Raw genomic sequence first — 9,651 nt, forward strand, 5'->3', positions numbered from 1 at the left:
GAAGAAAAAAGAGCGAGGTTCAGAAAGAAAATTCCCAAGGGCCCACAATTCATAACTGACATCCAAATCTAAAGCTTCAAGCATCAAAATTCATTTTAAAAAATGCTTTTTCCAATAAATATGTAAAGCTATTGGTATGTACGCCAACATTGTTAAAGTATTGTCTGCAAAGCCCTGTTTGGAAAATATTAAAATCCCTTATGGTTTATCAATCTGTCAAGCACAATTTTAATTGTTTATTGAAAAAACTAGCTCATTGATGCTTTACAGATGAATAATGTTAGCACCGCTCTAATTACTAAAAAATGTACGTAGTTATATGAACAAGGAGACTAATAATAGCGAATGATACTTGCATATGAAACTACATTAGCAAGCGCTAGAGCCGCTTGTTAAAATAAATTATATCAAAGGAAAGGGGGGGTTAGAAAGGCAGACAAACAACAGTGATATTTATAGTTAACAATGACTAAGAGGTGAACTTTAAGCCTATTTACATACTTCTGAAAGACTGAAACATCAAAGAAAATGTCTTCCTACCGCAAACCTGAAATATGGAGGAAACAGAGGAAGATAATTAACTCAACTTCAAGAAACTTTCCTCAAAACATTATGTGATAAAAGAAAATATGCCATGAACTAAAAAAGAGAATTACACATAGATTCAACAATGTCATTCCTAATGTCTTAACAGTAACTTACTATTTTAGAGACAGGAATACTGAAGTTTAGGTGATAGCTCTTGTTAAGTAGTTACTAGTAAAGTATGATACAAAATAAAATCAGCATGTGTTCCAGGCTGTGTTTTTCTGTTCTGGGGCTAAGAAGATCCTGCCAGACTGGATCTGAAAAGGAGTGATGCCTTGAGCTTCGAGCCATAGGAATGTCTCAAATCCCTGGCAGTGAGAATCCAGTCAGGAACCAGACAGTAGGCGCCAGCGCCACGACCACCATTGATATGGCCACAACCAGCCCAGAAGAATCTAGTGCCACCACCCTGCCCCACGCCGTAATCATTCAAGGAGTAAATATCTATTGAACAGACGCCTAAGTACCAGGTTCTGTTTAAGTCCCTTCTGAGAGGCTCGATTTTGGAACTCTACACCTGCGACTTGACCCATGTTTGCTCCTTCAGAGATTTTGGAACTGGACTCTTTGCCTGCCACTGAGTTCACTCCAGAGGGAAAAAATAGAGTAACGGAAATAACAGCAACTGCCACATTAACTCTGGGAATGCCAGCGACATCTGCAGCTGTTAACAGGCTCCAGTTTAGAACTCAGAAGACCTGCAGCAAACGCGGCACCATTGACTCTACCTATTACTTCTGCTCAGCTGGTGGTGGCACTGTTTTGTCTACTCTGACATTAATCCAGAAGCTTCCATGGGATTTACTCCAAAAAATTTGGGGGGACTGACAGCAAAAACTGCAACTGCATCAACAACCCTCTCTCTAGGGTTGGCTAGACTCATACCTAGACCCAGACTTAGACTCACATGTACACTTACACTTATACGTAGCTGCTTTGGCAGGTTTGCTTTTTCAACGTACAAGCACAACAATCAAAACTTAAACAGGAATGGGGCACCTGAGCGGCTCAGTCCATTAAGCGACTGACTCTTGATTTTGGCTCGGGTCATGATCTCAGGGTCCTGAGAAGGAACCCTGTGCTGGACATGGAGCCTGCTTGAGATTCTCTCTCTCTCTCTCTCCCTCTCCCGCTCCCTCCCCCCATCTCCCGCTCCTGCACTGCTCTTTAAATTAATTAATTAATTAATTAATTAATTAACTAATGAACTAAAAACCTATGGGCATGATGTTGGCATCTACTGCGGCTACTTCAGACATGGCCAGTGAAGACCTTCGCGGTGTAGATTCTAGTAGCTCATAATATGAAAGGAGTGAGAAAAGAGGACCATGACCAGAAGATAATAAAGCACAGAAGGATGAAAATCTCCCTCATGTCATTTGCCAGGATATGGAAAATCTTAAGAAATTTGTGAAGGAACAAAAATGAATACAAAGAAAAAAAAAATTAAGCCAATGGTTAAAGTTTAAGAAGATATTAAGGCTTTAAATCAGTTTCGGCCATCAGCTGCACATAGAGCTTTCAGAACTCAGGCACCGCGACCCAGACTTCCAAATAAAAACACGGCTTCTGCCGACTATGTCACGACCGTGGCTCAGCAGTTTCAGGCGTAGTTTTGATGTGGTGTGAAGTGGTGGGGTTCAGAGCCGATGGCCAAGAAAGAATTCTTTGGTGCAAAAAGGTGGTTTTATTAAAGCACAGGGACAGGACCCATGGACAGAAGGAGCTGCACTGGGGTCCTGAGGAGTGCCTGATTGATTATCTACTTGGGAGTTGGGGGCGGTAAAGACAAAGGGAAATTTCCCAAAGGACTTTCGCACGCTAAAGAAGACTCACAGGATCCTGGAGGCCTAGCTACTGTCAAGGTAGGGTGTTTTTTTCCCCCTAGCAGAGCAGTAAGACAGTTGGGAGTTTCTTGGAGGAATGTTCTACTCTGTCTGCCTCAAGTATTTGTCGACGGGCTGCAGATTATAAAGACGTTTAATTTTATCTACATTTTCTTCTGCCTTTGCTTCCCACATCAATTTCAGCAGTACAGACAGCAGATTGAAGAGGTAGAAAACTGTCTTGTCATTCAAGCAAATAATTCCCACATAACCACCCAAGATTTATCAAGGGCTCTGCAGAAAACCTACCAACGTTTGTAGCTTTGGCCATACAACTCCAGTCTGTTACTAATAAAAGTGTAGAAGTGCTCAGAGCCATACCCTCTCTACAGAAACATGTTGGGAAATGGTATAGATGTGTTTGAAGTCAGGCCAGCAGAAGCTAAGAATGGCAGAATGCACCCAGAGCTACTACCAGACCCAGGCTTCTCAGCAACATGCAAATAGAGCCGCCATCACCACCTCAGCAACACTTAGCGTAGCAAAGATGGTGACGGGTCCTCAGCCATTTCTGAGCTATGGTTTAGCACAGATTCAACACAAGCATTGGCACGGACTTGCCAGCAAGTGGCTTAGGGTCTTCAAACTGAAAGTTTTGGAATGAGATCTTGTTTTAGAAACTGCGGAGGCCACATTTGGGTTTGGAAAAATAAATAAAACTTCAGTAATCTTAGTGCAAGCTTTGGCATCTCAAGTACATCTGCATTTAACTTCCACAATTCTGGCATCACCGTACCCGTGGGCTGGACATACAGGATGCCCGATCTTGTCCCTGCAGGTTTTGGAACAGGAGGGGAATTCCTTCAGTTGAAGAAACCCCCAGCTGGAAAGAAAACAAGAAAAATAATAAATATATGAGTTGAGGTGTTAAGAGAATCCATGGTAGCATTGTTCATTTTGAGCCTATTTTTCTAAAATTGATACAGTAAATTGTACCTCTGGAGGATTTATAAAGTTCTGATCTTTCTTTCCTCCTCTGGAATTTTGAATTCATACCGATCAACTTTGTTCTTGTGACTATAAAACCCAGTAGTGTATTTTTCTTTATTTTTTAAACAACTATCTGATTACATCTCTGCCCAGTAAAGCCCATTATTTAGCCAAGTGTTAATAGCTGTGTTTTTGTTGATAAGGGTGACCTTACATAAATATACACTTACTTGTTTCTCCTAGAGTAGAAAGGACTTCTAGTGTTTATAGTTGAATCAATTTTTATTTTGATAAAAGTCTCTTGAACTACACTGAAGGACATCTTTTATATGGACTAATATTCACATTTGTGCATATGTATAAAATATGAATTTATAGAAAGAAATTCTTGTCTCAAACTGTTTCCCTTTTTTAAGGGTATTTTATTTTTCACGGTTAAAACTTCACACGTCAGTGTGTGGAGATTGAATTGGAAGCACCAAGTCATTGCAATTAGTTGCTTAAAAACTGGCCTGTTGGACTGACTCAATTTCATTGTCTTTAGTCTTCCATTTCTCTTTCCACACTGACCTTTGGCAGTCTCTCCAAAAGAAGAATGCTGTGCATCTTGTCAAACAAACTTTTATTATCCTATATTGATTACCTTTAGGATAGTTATATAACTTTTTTTTTCCCCCACATGGAAGATGGACCTTCAGGAGCCTATATAGAGGATTGACTGCATGGAGGTAAAAGAGGTACTTTTACTTTAGTGGAAACTTTATGAGATTTTCGAATGCAGAGTTATTTCTTACATAGCTATTAATATTGACCCTAAATGGAGTGGCTTGTAGGTCCCTTAATATCGTAATGGTTTAATGTAAGATACAGAGGCAATACATTTAAAAAATGGTTTTTGTAACAACTATGAACTCTTTCCAGTCTTATCAGTGACCACAGAGCCAGATAATAATGTGCAGGCAAGTCAGGCTGCCTCTGGGTAATGTGCCTGTAATAACATTAATAAAGGAATGAGAGTCGATAAAAAGGAGAGCCCTTTGAAAGAGAACTGCCTTGCCCCTAATTTAGGAGAAAAACAATTAGATTGACCTATTTACCTTTCAAATGCAGTTTCCAGATGTAATCTGAACATGGAATGCCATTGAAGATGGTTTAATTTTTTTATGTAGGTTTAATAGTATGTATTAAGTGAATACTTTCAGAATCATCTTCACCCAGGCACTATTTTGCTAAAACAGATACTGTACATATGTATATGTTTTTGGTAAACATTAGCTGGTTTTGATTCTAAGTGTTGTAAAACTGTTTTATCTGCTTATAGCAATGATTGGCTTTTCTGACAAATGTTTGCAAGTTGATACATTAAAATTAGAAAAAATTATTGCTTTCTGAGCACTGAACTTGTTTTCACTTTTTGATACTTCTCTATTATTACAATTCCCAAGATCAGACTGTGAAAAAGGGCATGAAAAAGTGTGATTTTTATGATTTGTGATTACTATCAGAATGAAGTGCACAGGGCGCCTGGGTGGCTCAGTTGGTTAAGCGACTGCCTTCGGCTCAGGTCATGATCCTGGAGTCCCTGGATCGAGTCCCGCATCAGGCTCCCTGCTCGGCAGGGAGCCTGCTTCTCCCTCTGACCCTCCCCGCTCTCATGTGCTCTCTCTCTCTCATTCTCTCTGTCTCAAATAAATAAATAAAATCTTTAAAAAAAAAAAAAAAGAATGAAGTGCACAATTACATCAACATTTTTTAAAAGAAACTTTCACTGGTCTGAAAAAATCCAAATATATTTTTTTACTTTCCAAAATGTAATTTGCATTTTAACATATTAAACGGCATGAAGTTTTGTAATATAGTAATTTGTGATAGGAGTTTAGATGGGTTGTCATTGTCCTCATTGTCTTCACTTTGTCCAGAGTATACCATCATGTAAACAATACAATTTAATGTGTCAGTTGTTAAAAATAAATTTGGTATATTCAAGGAAGATACGTTGAAGGATTTGCAAGTCATTGAGATATATTGTGTGGTATGGCTTTACAATCTTTGCTTTTTGATGATAGGGCACTCGTCTTAGTCACCCATGTCACTGGCCAGAAGACCTGTGGGGCTGATATAATTGATCACGTTGACTAAGGACCTTGGTTGATGTGATTGACTACCTGACTGACCTACAACCAGCGCTGTAAACTCCCTTTACCATTACCATAGGCTTTCAGCACTGGTGCACCATACGAAAAGTCAAAGAATCATATAGTTCAGAAAATTTGACTTATTTCAAACTGGTACATTATTAAACACAGAAACACCTCCTTTCCATTACACATTCTACAATGCTCAAGGGCTGTTGTCATGTTATGACATTCACTATGACATCTATCCAGAGGGTATTGCTGCATTTTCCCTTGTGTCAAAAATTATATAACTTCTACATATGAGCTGAGAAATTTGAAATAATCTGTGACAAAATGAGCGTGGTTTATCAAGGGATGTCCCCACCCCCACCCCTGTTAAACAGATAACAACTTGCAAGGTAACAGAAAGCTGTAACATGGGCTAGTTCTGCATAATCATGGGGAGAAAATTACCTCTGTGGCCTCCAGATCCCTGCTGTCTGGATAGTTCTCCCAATTCCATCTGAAGTCACTCTCAATATATGCAAAGTTTCACTTTCAATTAGGAATGATCAAGGGAACAACAAAAAAGCTAGCACAGCCTTCACCACCAAATCCTAACAGGGAAGGCCAAAATAGGGCTTTCTGCTGCCAAAGTATCAAGACTCAGATGCACAGATAGGTCTTGATTAGAGAAAGGAGAGGGACTTTGCAATTTATGTTACAAGAGAAATGGAGCAGATAGTCTGACCATGGGGATTTGGGTCAGGTGTGTACAAACGTGCCGGGCACCAGGAAAGTCCTTGCTTCTTACTTTCTTTTTTGCTGTTTCTCTAATACCAACCTGCTTTTTGTTTGTTCATTTATTTATTCCACAGATGCTTATTTTTTATTTTCTTTTAAAAATTATTTTAAAACCTGGGCATAAGGACTATTGAACACGTCACTGAGTAATTTATAACAAATGTTTTGCCATTGCCAAATAATTTTTAAGTCTGATACCATTGCATTATCTTTTCTTATATAAATCTACTATCAGTGCTCTTCTTAACTTTTAAGGTGTGTAAATCATATGAAGGTCTTATTTAGATGTAGATTCTGATTCGGTAGGTTTCGGGGGATGAGAAGATGCTGAGTTTCTACATCTCAAATGAATCCCCAGGTCTGCTGTTGCTGATTGTCTATAGACTACCCTTTGCATAGCAAAGATTAAACTATTTTTTCACCCTCTTTTACAGTTTTTAAGTTTAGTACCATTATAATCTCAAGACTCAACGCCTCATTATGACCTTTGAAAAGTTTTATCTTTTACTTCCCTTATCCTATTAGTCCCCAAACTTGCTACAGTTTTACTTTGTGATGCTTCATATGCCCGTCATTTCCTTAACACTATGCTTTCCTAATCCATGTCACTTTATGTTATAAATGTTTGTTGATCATTTACAGCATTTCAGCCACTGAAACTGTATCAATAGACAATGTCCCTGTTATCCCAGATTTCAGTTTTGCCTCTCTAATTTCTAGTGTCTAGCCCCAGTTTCTTTCTTTCACTTATTTTGCTGTACAGTATTTTTTTGCTCATCTCAAACAGCTTCATAACTCCTTCTCCATGCACATGTCTCCCCACTTCACTACAAACTTAGAAGTTTAATGAGTAGAAATTAGGAGTACTTTTCATAATCAAATGTACATTATGGCTGATGGTCAATATTAGCAAGACACAGGATGTTTCGTTTTATCTCCCCTACTCTGAAGAATCTGAAAGACTTGCAACATCCTCCTAAAATATAACTAAGATGGGACTTGGAGCATATTGAACTTTGAGGACTTCCGTTGTATAGGGTAGAAACAGGACTGGTGTATGAGGAAAAGAGGGTATTAAAATTAAAAAAAAAAGTTTCATGGAAATAATTAAGGAGGGAAGATTGAGGAGAGAAGAAAAAGAAAGTATTTCTGAATTTCCACCAAAAGCAGACACCACCAAGTAGACCTTAGAGGTAACTGAATGGGATAGGTCAAGGAATATTTATGCAAAACCTTCTGGATGACATAAATTTTTATAATAGGCAATTTTGTAAGGCCTTCTACCAGAAAGCAATAAACAATATAATCCATTTAATCATATCACAATTTAATGATATAATAACAAAAATGTTTCAGGTAAGTATAAATGGCCCTAGATTTGGGGGTATGATATATTTTACAACAGAGTTTTAAAGAGAAAATGCCCAAAGCTGCATCTTATTTGAAGTTCTGTTTCTGCCCCCATTATTCACTCCCTGTTAAGTAAAAATTGTTTTATCTTAACACAGTTTTTCACAATTGTTCCTAGAAAATGGAAGAGGAGGAAACACTTCCCAGCTCGTTTTATTAGGGCAATAGTACCATGATAGTAAAATTAGACAAAGGCAATACAAAAAGATGAAAACGACAGGCCAGTATCTTTTACGAACTTAGACTCAATATACCCTTAGTCATGACCAAGTGGAATTTATTCCAAGTATACAGGGCTGATTGAACATTTGAAAACCGTCAGTGTAATTCACCATATGAACAGACTGAAAATGAAAAAATCATATGCTTATTTCAATTGGTACAGAAAAAAAGCATTTGACAAAATTCAACCCCCATCCATGATTAAAAGAGAAAAATTCTCAGCAACTTAGGAATAGAGTGGAACTATCTCAATGTGGCAAAGATCATCTACAAAAAACCTGCAGATTTTTTTTTCTTAAAAGTAGGCTCCATGCCAAGTGTGGAGCTCAGCATGGGGCTTGAACTCAGGACCCCGAGATCAAGACCTGAGCTGAGATCAAGAGTCAGATGTTTGTCCTACTGAGCCACCTAGGTGCCCCCAAACCTGGAAGATTCTTAAAGATGAAAGACTGTGATCAGAAAGAAGGATGTTCTAGCCAGTGCAATAAGGAATAAGTAAATAAATAAATGACACAAAAATTAGAAGGAAAGAATAAAACTACCTCTGTTTGAAGATGATATATTGGCAATGTAAAAATAACAATAAATCTAAAAAACAACAACAAAACTCCTAGGACTAAGAGGTCAGTTCAGCAACTTACAGGATGTAAGATTGACACACAAAAATCAAGTATATTTCTATAGACTAAACATAAATACATGGAGACAAAAGTTAAAGGCACAAAATCATTTAACATCACTACAAAGAATACGAAATACTTAAATATAAATTTAACAAGGAATGCGTAAGACTTATGGACTGAAAGTCATAAATAAGTGGAGAAACATACCCTGATCATGGATTAGAAAACTTAACATAGTAAAAATATCAAAAATACCAATTCTCCTTAATCTCAAAATTGAAAGCTTTTCCTATCAAAATCCCAGCAAAATTTTTAGTAGACATAGATAGGCTTACTCCAAAATTAAATGGAAAGCCATAAGCTCTAGAATAGATTTGAAAATCTTGCAGGAAAAAAAAAAAAAGAATTAACTGGGACAAAGCATTCTAAATGATCTTAAAGTCTAATATGTAGCTACAACAATCAAGGCAGTGTAGTATTGGCAAAGAGATAGGAACACAGATCAATGGGATAGGAAAAAAGGGACCCATAAATAGACCCACACAAATTTTCCCAACTGATTTTTGACAAAAGGGCAAATGCAGTTAATGAATGAGGGATAGACTTTTTGACATTGCTTATGGTGCTGGAGCAATTGGTTCTCCAAAGGCTGTATATATATAAATAATAATGACCCCCCCCAAAAGGATCATAGGTGTAACCATAAAATTCAAAAGTATAAAAATTTTTACAGAAACACATAGAAAAAATTTCTCAGAATCTTGAGCTAAGCAAAATGTTCTTAGATTTGATTCCAAAACTCATGATTCATCAAAGCAGAACTGATAAATTTGACACCATCAAAATTAAGAACTTTTACTCAGTGAAAGCCCATATGAAAAGGATGAAAAGACAAACTACAAACTGGGAGAAATTATTTTTAAACTGTGTATTCAACAAAGGGCCATATCTGGAATATATAAGAACTGTAAACACTCATTAAAAAAAATACAAAATGGGGAAACAGCATGAACAAACATTTCACTGAAGAGGATATAATGATAGTGAATAAGCACATGAAGAAATGTTTAA

General features: G+C 37.4%; 1 pseudogene; it reads left to right on the forward strand.

The window, feature by feature from the left end:
* Window positions 1-883: 883 nt before the first annotated feature.
* On the forward strand, window positions 884-3,332 carry LOC118022564 (annotated as a pseudogene).
* The last annotated feature ends 6,319 nt before the right edge of the window (window positions 3,333-9,651 follow it).

Source organism: Mirounga leonina, unplaced genomic scaffold (assembly GCF_011800145.1).
Source record: "Mirounga leonina isolate KUSES-001 unplaced genomic scaffold, KU_Mleo_1.0 Mir_176, whole genome shotgun sequence".
Lineage (NCBI taxonomy): Eukaryota > Metazoa > Chordata > Mammalia > Carnivora > Phocidae > Mirounga > Mirounga leonina.